The sequence below is a fragment of the Malaclemys terrapin genome, chromosome 3 (assembly GCF_027887155.1).
Source record: "Malaclemys terrapin pileata isolate rMalTer1 chromosome 3, rMalTer1.hap1, whole genome shotgun sequence".
NCBI classification, from domain to species: Eukaryota; Metazoa; Chordata; order Testudines; family Emydidae; genus Malaclemys; species Malaclemys terrapin.
In genome coordinates this window covers 28,394,449-28,412,889 of record NC_071507.1, presented here as the reverse complement: position 1 = coordinate 28,412,889, position 18,441 = coordinate 28,394,449, and the positions used below count along the sequence as shown (strand labels likewise).

Genomic DNA, 18,441 nt, shown 5'->3' with positions numbered 1-18,441 from the left:
GTGAGGAAGGAAGGGAAGGTGAATGCAAAGGAGGACAGCCAAAATATCCAGACTATTCAATACCCAGGATATACACTATCAGCTGGATCTTTGTTCCTGCTGAGCCTAGGCAGCACAATGGTAACTACAAATCTGATGCCTAGTATAGCTCTGTGCAAACTCCAGCTGAGATCAATCATTCTATGAGCAAAAATGAGATGTTCTCAATGATCATTTTGAAATTTGCTCACCTTAAACTGCACTTTTGTGATGTCACTGGCTACATGAATGCCCATAGTCTAGATGTTTTATTTTTTACTTTAAAACTTACACAGTTGACTATCTGCCAGAAAATAAACTAATAGAGACAGTCTCAAGGAGCGGTAGTATTTGCACCTTTAGCATCCTCCCTTCTTCCTTAAAATATCATGCTTCTCTCATAGCAAAGTCACAAATTCACAGTGCAAAGGATGTGATTCTTTACTATCTTCTGTCTTGTTTAGTCATTTACACCTGTACCAAGTGACTGCAAAATGGCTATAAAAAAAACAGCCAACCAACCAACCAAACACAGCTGTTCTGCTGTGATAGTGCTTTATATTCATTTGCACTCATTTGGTCCAGGTGGAAATTTCAACATGTGGGCAAGGCAAAGTAAATAAGAAATGAAAGCAATAATAATACTTGTGGGGGGGTTTTCCCCCAGAGGTCAATTTAGACACAATGGTTATTGATTTCATTTCACAACACCAATCCATATTGATGAAAGATAACACAGAAGTAACATGCCCATAACACAAAGGAAATAAGGGTGGGAAAGAAATAGCTTAGTTCCTTTTTGTGGAATTAGTTTCATTTTATTCTCACATCATAATGCTAATGCAATAATCCTCCTTATTCATTAACAGAAAGTAAAGAGGAAACACATTTTTGGAGGGAGAAGGCGGAAAAATTATTTTAGAAGTGTAATACTGGGGCTGGTTGAAAAATGTCCATCAAGACTGTTTTTCAATGAAAAATTAAGTTTTCAACTAAACAATTTTTCCTCAAAAAGTGGCTGTCTATGGAAAATTTTGACTTCTTGTTGAAAAAATGAACGTCCGCAAACTGAAAACTTTGGGCTGAAAACTGAAAAAAAAATATTCAGAAATGCCACTGCAATGCCATGTGGGCTTTGTAATTTGGGTGTCTCATGCTTCCCCTCTGGGCTGGACTACGTCACCCAGGGTGCACTGCAGCCATTGAACACTTGTGATGCAACACAGCATCTTGGCAAGAGGGAAACATGGTGCACTATGGTACATGTAGTCTGGCCAGGGACTCCAGCTCATAGGGGAAAATGTGGACATAAGACACTCCAGCAGCATTTCCAAATAGAAATTTTTAGTTTTTAGCCAAAAGCTTTCAAATATTCACCAATTTTTTAAAAATTTTCCATGGAAAAAGAACTATTTTCAGACTAGTTCTGTCTCATACATAAATTAGGTCAAATGGATTTCCAGACTGTGTCTCTGAGTCCAAAACTGGTCTTTCTTTTACGGCATATTATCTGTTCTATAGTACATTGGTAGTAAAATGAAATCTATAACTTAACATCAATGTGAGTCTAAGAACCTAAAATCTAGAACAGAGTTCATCTACTTTGGCACAGTCCAATAGTCCATCTACCCTCATCCATCCCACTTCTAACAATTCATATATACCTGATTCTTTAGAGGAAAGTAAAAAGTCCATACAATGTGCAATTCTGCAATGAACATGAGAGGCTGGGCACAGAAAAATTCCTTCCTGACTCCCACAGGTTATCAGCTTATTTTCTGAATCTGGAAACTGATGCTTAATAAGGTATCAACATTTGTTTCAGTTTTTCAGGTGTGTGTTCCTTTCACTAATAACACTGCTCTACAGCCAAAATGCTTCTGAAATAAATGTAGTCAAACTTTACTAATTCTGGGTCACTGAGAATGAAAATGATGCTTAAAATTGTTGATTGGCTCTAGTTTTCAAGATATGCTATTGGGTCAATATATATGACCCTTGACTTGGGAATGGCGGAGGATAAGTGAGTTATAAAGGATCTCAATTTCAACCAGAAATGACTAAAATACATCTTTGACTGGATCTATGAATAAATCTGTGACTGGGTTTGGACAGTACTTGCTTTTTAGGCAAAACAATGAATGATGCAAGCTGAAGCTGGTATTGCGTCATACATGATATGAATTGCACCAGAAGTCATGGAAAGCCTTCCAATTAGTGGCAATAAATTTTCTCGGAAACAGCAAGGCAGACAACTACAGGTTGTAGGTGGAAAACCTCCACAAGGCATACAAAAGTCTTGGTTGCAACATGTCACTAAAGATACATTTTTTGCACTCTCATCTAGATTTTTTTCCACCGAACTGCAGAGCAGTGAGCAACGAGCACGGCGAGCGATTTCACCAGAGCATCGCAACAATGGAGAAACGCTATCAGGGCAAATGGAGCCCATCAATGCTTGCAGACTATTGCTGGACAGTGACAAGAGATGCTCCATTTAATGAATACAAGAGACAAGCCAAGAAGCACTGAGTAGACACTGAATAGGACTAAACTATGTACATAATAGTTTTTTGCCTTTTGTTTCATAATAAATTGTATTTATATAACCCTTTTGCTGATTTTTAAAGTGTTACATAAACAGGACAGGTGAAATATTATCATGTAAAGCACCTATAAACACATGAAAAGACCTAGGTTTACAATTTATGATTAAAACTCTACTATCTACACAATATACATAGACATAAAATGTAAAAACTTAAATATCTTAGAAACAGTAGCCAATCAGTTGTTTTAATTGTCATATTTGAATTCAGCACATCAAAATACATAATAAATAGCACATTTTATCTCTAAAGCAGACGACTTCTCAAAAATTGTAGACCAGTGTAATTCCAAACAGATATGTCTTCTTTGCTGAATCCAAAAGGCTTTGCTGTCTCTCTCCAATAGTCCTTCAAGGAAAACCCCATGAACAACCAAGTTTAGTGAAAAATCTTAGGATCAAGTTTGTGTTTTGCAATTGCTGATGTAAGCAGAGTCTGAATGAGTTCTCCCCGGACATCTAGTGATGAGCTGTGGAAAAAGACTTCAGCAGCTCATCTCATTTGCATGGACTCACCCACCCTGCCTAGCTGCTCAGCATGATGGGATTTCTTGCCCAAATGATCACTTGTGGCTGGGGTTGGATCCCCAATCTCCTTGTTATTGGGGCAGCAGTAATAAAGTGTTGTTATCCTTGTTGTGTGAACCAAGGGCAGCAGAACTGTACCTGGCATATCCTGATGGAGGGACTCACCCTCAACTGAATGGCACTCGCTAGGCAGGGACATGGGTTCCAAAGCCCAATGAATTGAGAGAGGGTTGGGATAGATACTTGTATCTGGGACTTGTTTCAGGGTCCCACACACCATTTGATCCTTTCTCTCTTCATGGTATAATAAAAGAGCTAGTTTAAATTCAATTGAGAGTCTTGTAACATACTGCTGAGCTGAAATCACTGATATCTAAATCTAAGTATTTAATTTACTTTGGGATAGTATCTCTATTGCAAGAAACTGCCCAGTGTGCACCAGCAGTGAGGCTTCTGCACTAGCAACTGAAATCACTGACAGAGGTGCAGCTGGCGGAGAGGTATGGCTAGCAGGGCAGCTGGCAGAGAAGTGCAGCAAGTGGCCAGCAGGGAGGCTGGCGGAGAGGCGCAGTCAATAGGGTGGCTGGTGGAGAGGCGTGGCCATCAGGCCATCAGAGAGGCTGGTGGAGAGGTGCGCCAGCAGGGCGGCTGGCAGAGAGGCAAGGCAAGCACCCAGCTGGGTGGCTGGTGGAGAGGCGTAACCAGGAGGGCAGCTGGCAGAGAGGCAGGGCAGCCGGTGGAGAGGTGTGGCAAGTGGCCAGCAGGGAGGCTGGTGGACAGGTGCAGCCAGCAGGGCAGCTGGTGGAGAGGGCCAGAACAGAGCCCCGCAGAGAGGCACGGCAATCGGCCATTGCGGCGATAAATGGGTGCCTGAATAGTGGAGCATGTAAGGTTCCTCTTTACCCCCCTTTCCACACAGGGTGGGAGGTGAACTCTGAAGATGAACCTCTGAACTCTGGGGCTGAACTGGCCCAGGACAGCAACTGTGAGTGGGGTGCAGAGAAGGGTTGGGCACATTAAAGGGACTTTTGGGTTGCTGGACTTAAGAACCTGAGGGGAAAAGGACACTGCCCAATTTACTTTTACTTTTGCTCATGATTTCTGTTTATGAACCCTAGTTGCAGTGTTTTCTCAAATTAATGCTTAGTTATTTCCCTCCTTTTATTAAAAGTTTTTGCTACTCTCAGACTCTGTGCTTATGAGAGGGGAAGTATTGCCTCTTAGAGGCCCCAAGGGGTGGTGTGTAATTGTCTCATGGCACTGAGTGGGGGCTCAAGCTGGTTTTGTGTTGTATTGTTGAAAAGGAGCCCCTAGATACTGAACCCGGCCCTTGTTGCTGCTGCTCCACCTGGCAGAAGGGTTACACTATTTAAATTACTAATAAATCCAAACCTCAGGAAGGAGGTAAATTTGGCCTATATATAGTGTATGCATCTTGTGCTCAGAGCAGGTTGGGAACTCCAGTTGCTCACAGAGCTGAACTAGAACACTTTGGACCAAGTCCAAAAAGTGTGGCAAGGGACCCCTCTTTAAATAACGACATATAGATTGATTTTTAATGTGCACTTCTATTGCATGTTATCACCTCTCTTCTCTGCAGGTACACAGTATTTGCTCTTACATTGCAGTATATCTGATAACATAACAGATGCAATGTTTGATTAAACTAAGCAGTTGCTGTTCATATAAATCATGCTTAACTTGTCTCATATCTTCTAAAGAGATTATGATTTCCCTAAAGCTATTTGAACTTGGAATTTTTAGTGGCTAATTGAATGTGAACTTGGATAACAGAGCAAGTCACCATTGTGTCTTAAATGCAGGCTGAAGGATTTTGCAACCCAGATTAAGTGAAGCAAACACACCTGATTTATAATGCATAAAATGTTGGGATTATAATAAAGGTGTGAGGGGCACTGTTTCTACAAATCTTTGGGGGTCAGATGATGTATTGGTGTGTCTCTGCTGGGAGTTCAGACTTAGAAGTCACGGCTACTAAATGAGTCAGGTCACTGTATTAATTATGATTGCTCAACCATGTAGCAACATATCATGACAAATTAGGAGGGACTTCAATTCAAGAGCTTATCTGCCTTTTAACATGTGCCCAGACTAAATGCTGTATTTAAATAATAGTAAGACAGTAACACAATCTGACAAAATGAAGAAATTCATATATGGAAACCCTGTCTGCTAATTCATTGCCACAGCATCCTCACCTTTTTCCTTTGGAGCTAGTACGCAGATTTTTGTGTACTTATGAATTTTATGTTTTTGACATATGCATAATTAACAGCCCTGGAGACTGAAGTCTTCTATTCACAGAACAAGTCTGGCAGTGGCAGCAGTAAAGTGATCTTTCCTACGATGTATCTTTCAACTCTGACCTGGACTGACAGCTTCTGGGGGCAAGTGGCTATTTCAGGTGCCATGACCACTGCTGAGAATGCCAGAAAGGGTGCCAGTTGGAGCTGTTTTTTTTTGTTTTGGTTTGGTTTGGGTTTTTTTGGTGATAGGGACCCTGGTCTGCTTGGAACCTTAACATTTCACTTGTTCTGCAGGAAAGGAATGTTTTAAATTCATTGGACACCCCCCCCCCACACACACACACATCCCCTAATAGAGGAAATCCCTTCCTGCACAGGAGGAGTTTAAGGGCTGAGACCAGAGTACACATTTCACATAGGCCACCAAATCATTCCCATATGATAACTTTGTGTTACCACCTACCAGGGTTGGATTGGCAGTAATGCTCTAGGAATCCTCTGAGCAGTGGTGCAAGTAGGGCAGTATGGTACAGTATGCCGTACCATTAAGCTATTTATAGCGGGTATGGCATACCAGAAAGACACAGGGGAAGCAAAATGTGGGGCATCTCGGTGGCCCCATGCCGGCAGCTCCTCTGGTGCAGCTGAACTGCCCCCAGCCCTTCCACACAGCTGTGTGCCTGTGTCTCCTGTCTGGCATCTGTACAGCAGCCCCACTGGAGAACAGGGCTGGGGGCAGTACAGCCATGCAGGAGGAGCAGACAGTGTGGGGCCACCTGGTGGCCCCACATTCTGCTCCTTTTGCAGCTGCAGTTCCCGGGAGAACCCTGAACCTCAGGACTTTCCCGGAAACCGCAGTGGCGAAAGGAGCAGAACACGTAGCAGATCCGGTGCAGCTGTACCACCCCAACCCCTACCCTAGGGCTACCATATGTCCGGATTTCCCCGGACATGTCCGGCTTTTTGATCTATAAATAGCCATCCGGGGGGGATTTTTAAAAATCTAAAAATGTCCAGGATTTCTCCCCGGTCAGCTATTTATAGACAGAAAAGCGGCGGCCAAGCGCCGCTGGGCAGCCAAAGCCCCTTCCCGGCTCCCCACATCCCCTGCAGCCTTACCACGCCGCCGGCCCCGCAGCTGTCTTCCCCCTCCTCCCCTCCCCTGAATGCTCCGCCCACCTGCTCCTCCCCCTCCCCTGCTTCCCGCGAATCAGATCTTTGCGGGAAGTCTGAAAAGAAGCAGGGGCAGGTGGGAGGCAGCCGCAGGTAAGCTGGGGTGGGGTGGGGCGCGCGAGGAGGAGAGCTCCGGGGAGGCGCGGCCCTGGCCGAGGGGCTCTCTCCGGCACGGGCCGAGCAGCACCCGGCGGCTCCAGCCCGGCTCGGGCCCCAGGGCAGTGGCCCCGGTTCTGGCCCCAGTGCCGCGCCCCCGGCGCTGGCTGAGCACTCCCGTCTCGGGCCCAGCCAGCTTGGGCCCCAGCAGCGCCGACCCGGCTCCAGCGGCTCGGCAGCGCTGGCCCCAGCGGCTCAGTCCCCAGCGGCGCCGGCCGGAGTGCAGCCCGATTCCTGGGCTCTTTAAAGTGGCCCTGGTCAGGGGACGGGGGGGTGTTGGATGGGTTGGGAGTTTGGGGGAGCTGTCAGGGGGGCAGGGGTGTGGAGATGGGTCGAGACAGGCAAGTAACAGAGGGGATTGGATGGGTCGGGAGTTCTGGGAGTCCTGTCGGGGGTGGGGAGCAGTTGGATAGGGCATGGGAGTCCCCGGGGGTCTGTCTGGGGATGGAGGTGTGAATATGGGGTGGGGGTGAGGATAAGGGTCGGGCCAGTCAGGGGACAGGTAGGGTCGTAGGGGGGCAGTGAGGGTGGGGGGTTCTCAGGAGGGGGCAGTCAGGGGACAAGAAGCAGGGTGGAGTCCTAGGGGGCAGTTAGTGGCAGGGGTTCCAGGAGGGGGCAGTCAGGGGACAAGGAGCAGGGGGGGGTGAGAGGTTCTGAGGGGGGCAATCAGGGGATGGGAAGTGGGAGGGAGTGGATGGGGGCAGGGCAGGGATGGGGCTAGACCGGGGCTCCTCCCCCCAAGTGTCCTCTTTTTTGCTTGTGGAAATATGGTAACCCTACCCTACCCCCAACCCTTCCACACAGCTGCGTTCCTGTGTCTCCTGTCTGGGATCTGTACAGCAGCACTGCCAAAGGACAGTTCTGGGGGTGGGGCTAGGGCCGGTACAGCCACGCCGGAGGAGCTGCCGGCATGGGGCCGCCTGACATTCCTCTTCCTGCTGCGGTTTCCAGGAGAGCCCTGAGGTTCCCAGGAACTGCAGCAGCAAAAGGAGCAGAATCCCATGCTGGTAGCTCCTCTGGCCCGGCTGTACTGCCCTCAGCCTAGACCCCCTCCACCCCCAGCCCTGTCCTCCGGTGTGGCTGCTGTACAGACCCCAGACAGGACTCAGGAGACACAGCTGCCTAGAAGGGCTGTGGCAGTACCTCCATGCCGGCATGGAGGCCGCCTGGCAACCCCACAATCTGCTCCTTTCGCCCCGGCAGTTCTAGAGAGCCCTGTGGTTGAGAAGTCTCTGGCACAGCAGGAGTAGGACAGCCCCACCCTCCCCCAGGTAACATGGGATGATTCATGGGGAGGGAATGGGGAGAGCGCAGGGCCTGGGCTGGGGATGGGGCGGGGTCATGTGAGGAGTCATGTGCCCTCCCCCCTCTTTAGCTGGTGCAGCATACCGGTAAGAAATGAATTCTACTTGCACCACTGCCTCTGAGCTACCAATACTCCTTCCCACTCTTCAGAATTTTTTTAAGAATTAGTAAAAATACTAAAAAGAGAAACATTTAGTTCTAGCTCAGCCACAAATTCTGTACTGGCAGGAACTTCTCATGAGATCGTAAGAAGGGAGATAGAGCTGACAAGGAGCCAGGGTGATGAGATCTGGGATTGGCTGAGCAAAGAGACTGGGGGCTGGTCTACACTGAAAAAATTCACACCCCTGAGAGATGTACCTATGCTGACCTATCGCCCCGTGTTGACACCACAAGGTCAATGGAAGGATTCTTCTGTTGACCTAGCTACTGCCTCTCAGGGAGGTGGATTAATTATGGCAATTTTGAGAATATCTCTTGTCACTGTCGTGAGTGTCTACAGCTGAGCTGCTGTAGCAGTTTAAGTGTAGACATAGCTGGGACAAGGGGATGGTGGAGGGGCAGAAAGAGGGCACTGAAATTTGGACAAGGAGCTGGGGAGGGAGACTGGACCTGGGAGCCAGCGAGATTGGGGAATGTGAATATAGGGGGGTGAGACATGAAGCTAATGGGGAAGGAGAGAGCAAGAGCCAGGAGAAGGGAACTGAAACTAGCTGGACAAGGAGACTGGGATGAGAAACCTAAGGAACAGAGATCGGGACTGGGTAGGCAAGGAGATTGGGACTAGAATGAGGAGCAATGGGTGAGGAAAAGACATGATTGGAGCAAAGACAGGTTGGAGGAGATGGAGTAGAAAGGATCAAGTATGGCAGAAGTATCTGTGCCCACTAAAGAACACTCCCCTCCAGTGCCTATAATGAAGATCAAGATTCCTGAGTCTCACCATTCCTCTGTTGTCAGCAAATATTTGTGAAGTTCACTGGAAAAGTATCTCAGCATCATCTAGTGAGAATCAACACAAAAGATGACAACCTGATATTGCTATCTGTCACTCAATTAGTTCAAGGTTCCAACCATGCTGATGACCCATGTGGGTGTCATTACAATACTATATGATAGAATTTTTTTAAACATTTGCTTTTTAAAAAATCTAGGAAATTATGCACATGCACATGCATGCACACACACCCAGACACACGCACACACATATGTTAAACGAACATTAAGGTTGCAAAGTTAAATGCTCAGAGTTTAAGAAATGCCAGAGTTAAGGTTTCAACCTTAATTCAGCTCCCTTGGGCATATGCATTATGATACACTCTAACTGCATGACCACTTTCAGTTGTTTCCACTGGACCCCTGTCTCATTCGGTGTACATGAAGGATGGTGCTCACCCACTGAGCAACTGTTCCATATTTTGGAAGTATTTAGCTCCACCATAGCTAACGTTACATTACAAAGTTCAGCTTAACAGGAACTTCCAACCATTATTTTGTAGAAATCTCATTTAAATGTCAAAACCAAAAACTTCCAAAATTTCACTGAACTTTACATTAACACAAAACCTTAACAACAGTGCCATCATATCAGTTAGATCACCAGACTGGGAGATCTCACTGTCCCACATTTCATGACTTTGGAAGTTATTCTGCCTTAAAACTGCTGAGGTCACTGTTAAGGTTTTGCATTACTGCCAATTTGATGAAACTGGGTTTTGTATTGCTTTTGGATGTCTACCGGAGATAGAAGTGAAAGCCTTATTGAACATTGGAGGGCATTATTGACAGTGTTGGTGCAATATTAAAGTGGAAAGGCATGTAAGTCTTTCCCTTTATCCACTGATTCCCACTCTTAAGGTTTTAGGGACGGCTTCTGCTAGAAAACTTAACTGCAATTAATCTTAGTTTCAGTTTGATACACGGATAGAGAGCTCTCCGGTAACAGTGACCTGGATCCTTATGTCTGGGGGTTGTGGAAAGACAGCAGGGTTTCCCACTCTCTGCAATCTTGGTCCTTCCTTCTAGATCCCATACTTAGCCCAGGTATCCTTCTGCTTGAAAGAGGTTGTATAATTTGCTGTTGCTTTATTTTGCCGCCTCCCCTCCATCACCATCCTAATCCACACCTCATTGGAATAAGGTGGAAGCAGGTGAGGAATAATGACCCAAAGGGTGTTTCTGACTAAGGCCATGTCTATGCTACCACTTATGTCAGCAAAACTTATGTCACTCAGGGGTGTGAAAAAACCCTTCCCGAGCAACGTAAATTTAGCTGGCATAAGTGTTAGTGTGCACAGCACTATCTTGGAGGGAGATCTTGTTGGGGGTAGTTTAATTATGTCAAGAGGAGAACAATCTCCCATCGGCATAGTGCGGGTACACAGGAAATCATACAACAGTGCAGCTGCATAGGTACAGCCCCTTGCCTTCACTAGCAGGACCAAGTACTGATTTTGCCCCAGATCCCTAAGTGGCACCCTCAAGGATTGAACTCACTATTGTGGGTTTAGGAGGTCAATGCTCAAACCACTGAGCTATCCCTCCCCCAATTACATTCATACATTAAATTCTCATATTATCCAAATTAATATTATCACTACACCCTAAATCAGGCTAACCTATGTATAATATTACTTATTGTTCCTGGTGCATTGAAGTTGAAAAGTTGGATGTTCAAGTTTTTTAAGTAACTTTTCCAAATGTAGACTGTATCACCACAAAAGTAATCTAATGTCTACGTAAATACAGAATCTGAAGAGGAAAATAAGATTACAAATTTAGGACTATAATGAGATCAAGTTAAATTCACACCATTTCCCAGCCTAGATACAATCTTTGTCATTAGAAAGGATTAACTTTTTGTTGCAATTTTCTAATCTCATTATACATTTTGTCACAAGAATGATTTATTGTAAGGATTAATGCTGTATATTTTGTGAAATATTATAGTATGCTGTAAGACAGTACTATCATTTGACTTTTTCAATAGTCTATATTTTCATTAGCTGGTAGCCATTCCATCCTTCCACACAACTCATCAGGGCTATAAATAGAATGACCAGTCAACCAAATGACACAGTATTGCCAAGGTCAAAAAAGTACAGTACATTACTATAATTTACAGAATGCCATTCACAAAATATTAATACTCTGACACCTTATTTATGTTACAAAGAAAGTAATGAAAATAGAAGGCAGTGCAAAATGATCACATTATCACCAGCAATTGTCGGGAAAATGAGGAGTTGCAAACCATGAGCCATTAGTATCTTTACAGCCTAAATATATGTAAATTCATGCTAATCTTTAGATGCTGTACCTCCTTTTAAGGTCTTCATGTCACCCACTATATAGGCAACACATTATCCACAATTTGTATGAACATTTTAGAAACAGAAAACTGTTAAAAATATACCAATTGTAAAGAATGCTCATAAAACACCTTTGTAAAATTGACCACTTCTTTTGGTTGACCTCAAAGAGACAATGTGGAAGGAAACTGAGGAGAAAAAATGTGAATGGCCAGACAGGTCTAAAACATTGCTACAGATCCCTAAGTGAGTAAGAGCCTGATCCAATATTAACTGAAGTCACTGGAAAAGTTTCCATTAGACTAAATGCATGTTTTGATAAGGTCCTAACATTCTGTAGGTTAGGAAGATCAATAAAAATGTCAGATCATGAAATCTTAACTTCTCAGTTATCCAGTAGGATATTAACATTTGCAAAAAAAAATAAATAGGTGACCCTTGTTCTACCTAAAGAGTCTCAACCCTTTCCATATGGGGTCCACCTACCATTTAGTGACAGGGGAAGGGCAGGATGCCTGTAACCTTCTGCAATCCATACACAAATGCCAGGCTGAGAAGCCCTGGTTGCCACGAATGGATTTCAGGATTTCTGAAATACCCACAGTTTGGTACTGTTCTGGCAGCTCTATTAGAAGTGGATTCCTATCCAACGGCTTTTTGCGTGTGAAAGCACTGCAGGATAAGTCAATTTAGCTGAAAAGCTAGAACAGTCTGAGTTTCTCAGCCTAATTCGAGGAAACAAGTCAGGAGTGGAATGATAAATAAAGTGTGATTTGGGAGATTGTAGGATCAGTTTTCACACAGATTTGAAATTATTGTGAGGATAAGTACCTGATGACACATCACCTAAGGCCTTATCTACACACAAAAGTTGTACTCCTTTAAATATGCCAGTATAAGTTAGGGGGATACAAGCCCCTAGTGTGGACCCAGTTATACCAGTATATATGTGCTTATATGGTATGACTTATTCCCATATGGGAAGAGAATAAACTACACTGGTATAAGACATCTTTATACTGTTATCATTATAACCACACTGGAGTGTGTGTGGGGGGGTGGGGGTGGGGTGTAACTATTTTAGAAAAAGAAATCACAGAGCTACCTAACAAAAATTATGTGTAGCCCAGGCCTAAACTTTGAGGTCAGATCCATGTCTGCGGGCGAGAGCGGTACAAATTGCCATGATAACATCTTTACAATTGGACTGGATCTTCACTAGGGCTCCACCAGCAGAGGCTACCCAGGAAAGGCATGAAATCCATGCATCTCCTCCACCCTGGGCTGGTTCTTCCCAATGTTGGCACCATGCTCTAGGCCCACTGGCACAGCAGGTGTTAGTGGGTGGCTTGCTCCACTGAACTCCTACTCCTAACAGATTTACTGGCTCCGTGGGCATAGAAACTGGGTTCCACCTGAGCAAACTGAGCCCTTTGGCTGTTGAAAAGATGGCTTGAGGGATCATGAAACACCTTATGGAACTTTGCTTTAAATGTCATAACATATGGAAATTTATCTGCAAAAAAGTGAGAAATATTTAAGAAACAGTTGGAAAGACTATCATTGAAATTTATCCTGGTTATGTCTAAACATGGAAAAGGACAACAGAAACTAATGGAAACTTAAGAAAAATTTGAAGAGTTGAATGTGCAACAAGCAGAAGGCTTTTTTTTTTAAATATAAACAATCTGGTGAGGAGGAAGAAAGGCAGAGCTATAAAAATAAGCCAAAGCAAGTAAAAATAATGAGAGGATTAAAAAAAAAATACTGAATGTCAATTTGCAGAGAATTTCTCATCTAGCAATACAGGATTCTTTAAATGTAATGTTTGAAGGCAGAATCCTAAAAGAATATTTCTCTTCTGAAATATTATGATGAGGAACGGAATGGAGATGGCAGATTGTCTACATAAGTGATGAAGACAACAGAGCTGTAAAACAGTCTTTTTCCTAAGGCTTCCTTTGACCATTCAGAGGACTGGACCATGTTATGGATGGTATGGACTGCCTTAGGAGGAACTGGGAGAGGCCTGTGCCACAGGACACAAAATCCCTACCTGACTCCCTCCGACTCCATATCTGGGAGATGGTGGCACCCGGTGCACTTGGCCAGTTCTTCAGTGATGCATGGGGAGGGAGAAATGTAGCCTTATAGCATACACACCAAGTTTGTGTTGGGGGTTGCTCCCCCTGGCTCCACCCCAGGCCCCTCCCCCACTCCACTCCTTCCCCCAAGGCCTCACCCCCACCCCACCTCTTCCCACCCCTGCTGTTCCCCACCTCTTCCCGCCTCATTCCATCCCTTCCCTGAGCTTGCCTGGCCCCCTGCTCCTCCCCCTCCCCCCGGCACCTCCTCTTAATGTCTCTTGTAGGCAGGAATACCTGGACTTTGGTGGTTTCAATGGAGCAAGTGTTCCTTCTTCTCTTTTCCTGAAACAGTCATGGTTCAGCATCATACAGGGGAGAGGTTACTAGCACATCACCCCGTAATGGTTTTGTGTCTTCTAAAAAAATTCAAAGGCACAGTAGGTCTGTCAGTGGACAAGGGAGAGGTTACTAGCACTTCACCTTGTCTTTTTTTCCTTTTTCCTGCTGTCCAGAAGGCACAGCAGAGCTAGAAGGAGAAATAGGCTTATCAGTCGGAGAGTCCTCCCGAGGTGGAGGGGTCTTTTTACAGTGAGAAGCATGGGTCCAGGTAGGCAGTCCTTGGCACTTCACAGCGGTGTTGGTGGTTAACAGGACTTGGAAAGGGCCTTTCCAGCATGGAGCCAAAGCAGTCTTTTGTTGGTGGATCTTTACATAGACTCAGTCTCCTTGTTTCAATGAACGGCAGGGCTACTAGGGTCTTTGGGTAGCACTTCTTCTATCTGTGAGAAAAGAAACCTAACACATTTCATTAATGTGTGGCAGTGTTTTGCAGATCTCATAGTTGCTTGGACACATTCAGACCCCCCTTTTCTTGGCTGTCAGCCAAGTCTTAGCTGTGGGCAGTGTCCTTGGATGGGGCCAGCATCTTATCTTTGGACTGAGCTTGCTAGCTATTTTTTTCCAGTTAACTTGTTCTGTTCTTTTTCCTTCTCCCCTTCTTGGTTTTTTTTAACCTACAAAGGAAACTTCCACTCTTCACTCATACACCTTTTCCCAACAATGAACACATACACATTGCCATTATACAGTACATTAGTCTTATTATTCAATGTATGCCATGTACACCCTTCCAGTAAAATAACTTTATTACAGAGCTTTGGAGCAACAAACCAGGACAAGCACACCCACTTTTGAGGAGTCCACTCGGTACAACCTCTGGTGTCCAATAGCTTTCCTCCCTCCCCAGTCCTCTGGCTAGAAATCTGAGGTAGCCAGAAGGATCCCATGGGCAATATGGGGAGTGGGTTAGCCTTCCATGTCCTTGCTTCCAAAGACTGTTGGTATGCAAAATTTAACAACAATTTTGGCTATAGAACACAAAAATAATTTCTATTGTGCCAGTAAATGCATGGTACGTTGAATGCTATTCAGCTGGCATCCGTTTTCTCTGATGATCTGAAAGACAAAAGAACAGAGGTCTACCCTTTCTGGACAGTCAGTCGTTGCTTAAAATATTTCCTTTATATACACATACTCTTGTTGATTTTAGGCAAAACAGAGGAATTACCCCATATTTCCTTGTATTTGTTTCATAGGGAGCCCAGGTTTCAGTGGCTTCTACCTTATTAGTTAGAAAATTGCATTAATACAGATGCTTTCTGCCTTGCTTCCAGATCCAAAGATATCCACAGCTTAAAGATTCTTACTTAAAAAGGAACACAATTAACTTTCCCAGACTTTTGATTGCCTTTTACTTCTAACTTCTGCTTTCAAACACACAGTGATCTGAAAAAGACAACACAACCAATATTGGTAGGTTTGCATTTCTTTTACCTCTACTACAGTATACACTGCACATGTTCTGGGGAAAATGCACATCCTCTCCACAATTCAATTTCCACAACACTAGCCACGTCATAGCCACGTCAATTTTTACACAAGGTGTAACTATTTCTTTTGTGCTTACAAAATCTCCATGCACCCCTAGTAAGACAGTTCTACCACATAGAGCCAGAGGCACTGTCCTTCTTTCTCTTTACCAGATCTTTCATCTGCTATTTTGTTACGGAAAAACAAATTCAAATAGTTTATTCTCCTGGCTTTGACTACCCTGCTGCAGCCACAACCTTTGGTCTTTATTTAAAACATTTTAAACCTTGTAAAGCATTAAGTCACCTTAAGGATTAAAGGCTAAATACCATATTAAACAACACTAGTTTCCTGTGTCTGGCAAAAGCATTCTCGGTTTTTGCAACTTTAAACAATACCAATTCATCTCAAACTTATAAAACACAGATCCCACAAAAACCAATAATCCATTTTCCCCGGCGCTTGGTTTTCCAATATCAGGCGCAAGGGAGTTAAATGGGTAGGAATATCAAAGAAGCCATACTCGGGCCATGCAGTCCCAGGGCTGGCCAATCCTGGGTGCAAAGTTGTAAAAAACGCTTCCTTGACATCGCTTTTTGAACACCGGGTAAGGGCCATTTGCTTAACATATAATCCAAAGGACTATCCTTAGAGGGTTTTACCAGAGACCCACCCATCTGCCTGCCGACACTCTAACAGAGAATTACACAGAGAACAGAGGGAATTATGGCCTAATAGGATCCTATTACAGGAATTTCTACTAATACTGACCGCTACAGGGCACGGGACAGAAGGATCCCAATTTGACCTTAAAGCTTCATAGCACGCGATGGCTTCCACTCTGAGGAATTACTAATGAGAGGCTCAGTTCCATCCACACACCTAACGCCCAAATGTATAAGACAGAAATTCATTAACCGGTTAACCAGAACAGAACCAGACCAGAACCAGAACCAGACAGTGTCTCCTTATCCTATTAGGACTCACCTTATCGGAACACGAACCCCAGGGGCCGCGGTGAAGCAGAGAAAAGGGGCGAAACACCACATTGGCGCCGTTCCCAGTTCGCCACAGCCGTCCGGAGTCCAATGTCTGAGCTAGGAGAGTCCTGGTGGAATCACCAGAAACTGTCACCAAAATATCAGGTCCACCTAGCTGAGAGCCAATAACAGCTAGACAGGGATAAGGAAGAGTTGCTTTATTCTGCAGAAGAAAGGAGAGCTTTGCACCTTGGTACAAAAACTCGGTCTTACACAAATTTCACAGATCCTTTATACACATTCAGACAAAGGCCCTTGCCGTGTTAACACTTGATTGGTGGTTGTCAGACCCGTGCTTTTGCAATCTGGTCAGTGAAAACCGGCTTGGGACCAGCTCCAACTACCTTAAGGCCTTGAAAGGGAACACAGTTGAAAAGTTCAGGCTACTGTGTACTTGAGGTGTCTGCTTCCCCCTAATGGCCACTGCCTGACATAACGGCTGCTAGCTGTTAAGGGGGGTAACTAGTAAATTTCACAGACATATTGGAGCATAAGCTTTCGTGGGTGAACACCCACTTCGTCAGACGCATGTAGTGGAAATTTCCAGAGGCAGGTATAAATATGCAGGCAAGAATTAGTCTAGAGATAACAAGGTTAGTTCAATCAGGGAGGATGAGGCCCTCTTCTAGCAGTTGAGGTGTGAACACCAAGGGAGGAGAAACTGCTTTTGTAGTTGGCTAGCCATTCACAGTCCTTGTTTAATCCTGAGCTGATGGTGTCAAATTTGCAGATGAACTGAAGCTCAGCAGTTTCTCTTTGAAGTCTGGTCCTGAAGTTTTTTTGCTTCAGGAGCCTTCAACTACCTGAAGGGGGGTTCCAAAGAGGATGGAGCTCGGCTGTTCTCAGTGGTGGCAGATGACAGAACAAGGAGCAGTGGTCTCAAGTTGCAGTGGGGGAGGTCCAGGTTGGAGATTAGGAAACACTATTTCACTAGAAGGGTGGTGAAGCACTGGAATGCGTTACGTAGGGAGGTGGTGGAGTCTCCTTCCTTGGAGGTTTTTAAGTCCTGGCTTGAAAAAGCCCTGGCTGGGATGATTTAGTTGGGAATTGGTCCTGCTTTGAGCAGGGAGTTGGACTAGATGACCTCTTGAGGTCCCTTCCAACCCTGATATTCTATGATTCTATGATGGCTACCTATAAATCTCCTATTGTGTGTCCAGGGAGGTTGAAGTGTTCTCCTACAGGTTTTTGTATATTGCCATTCCTAATATCTGACTTGTGTCCATTTATCCTTTTACGTAGGGATTGTCCAGTTTGGCCGATGTACATAGCAGAGGGGCATTGCTGGCACATGTTGACGTATATTACATTGGTGGATGTGCAGGTGAATGAACCAGTGATGTTGTGGCTGATCTGGTTAGGTCCTGTGATGGTGTCCCTGGTGTAAATATGTGGGCAGAGTTGGCATCAAGGTTTGTTGAATGGATTGGTTCCTGAGTTAGAAAGTGCTCAGAAGTCATCAGAAAAGAGTTTTGAATTCTTTACCTAGCCTAGATCTGTGAATTTCAAATGGCAGATTTTACTCTCAAATACACTATTTGAAATTCACTTTATTGATGGAGAGGTGCAAGGGACTCCTGGGGCATGAAATGAGATCATCCTACACAAGCTACAAAGTGTGCAACTGTGACATTCCCCTCTGGTGTTATCTGGACCAGTGATCTGCTAGGTCACTCCAATCCTGGACTCTGGGAGCCAGCCTTACCCTGCTCTTCTGTGAGAACCCCCACTCCTGGGCTGTTCACGCACAGTCTCTGGCATATAAGCTGCTCCCAGCTACTTGCAACCAAATGACACTAGCCAATATCTCCGTTCCCAGACAGAACCCTAGGAACCTCTGTCTTGCAGTGTCCAGTTATGCCCAGTGGATGCTGCAAGCTTATATGAGTTCATCAGTTTAACAAAGAAATTTATATGTACCAGGCTTGTTATCCCAAAACAAGTGTCTGACACGCTTCAAACCAAACACGCTGCTTCAGGTAGAATAAACAAATTTATTAACTATAAAGATATATTTTAAGTGATTATAAGTCAAAGCATAACAAATCAGATTTAGTCAAATGAAATAAAAAGCAAAAC

At 44.7% G+C, this 18,441-nt stretch overlaps 1 long non-coding RNA gene across 2 annotated transcripts in view; it reads right to left on the bottom strand.

The window, feature by feature from the left end:
- The window catches only part of LOC128833588 (uncharacterized), a 111,495-nt gene extending 94,882 nt beyond the window's left edge, over positions 1-16,613 (bottom strand). Inside the window, exons 1-2 of one of the 2 annotated variants that reach the window (XR_008444285.1) lie at positions 16,310-16,613; positions 13,748-14,248 (exon numbers count right to left, since the gene is read on the bottom strand). This is a non-coding gene — a long non-coding RNA (uncharacterized LOC128833588). The remainder of the gene's footprint in view (positions 1-13,747; positions 14,249-16,309) is intronic. The other variant, XR_008444286.1, reaches the window with a different exon arrangement.
- Between the last annotated feature and the right edge of the window lie 1,828 nt (positions 16,614-18,441).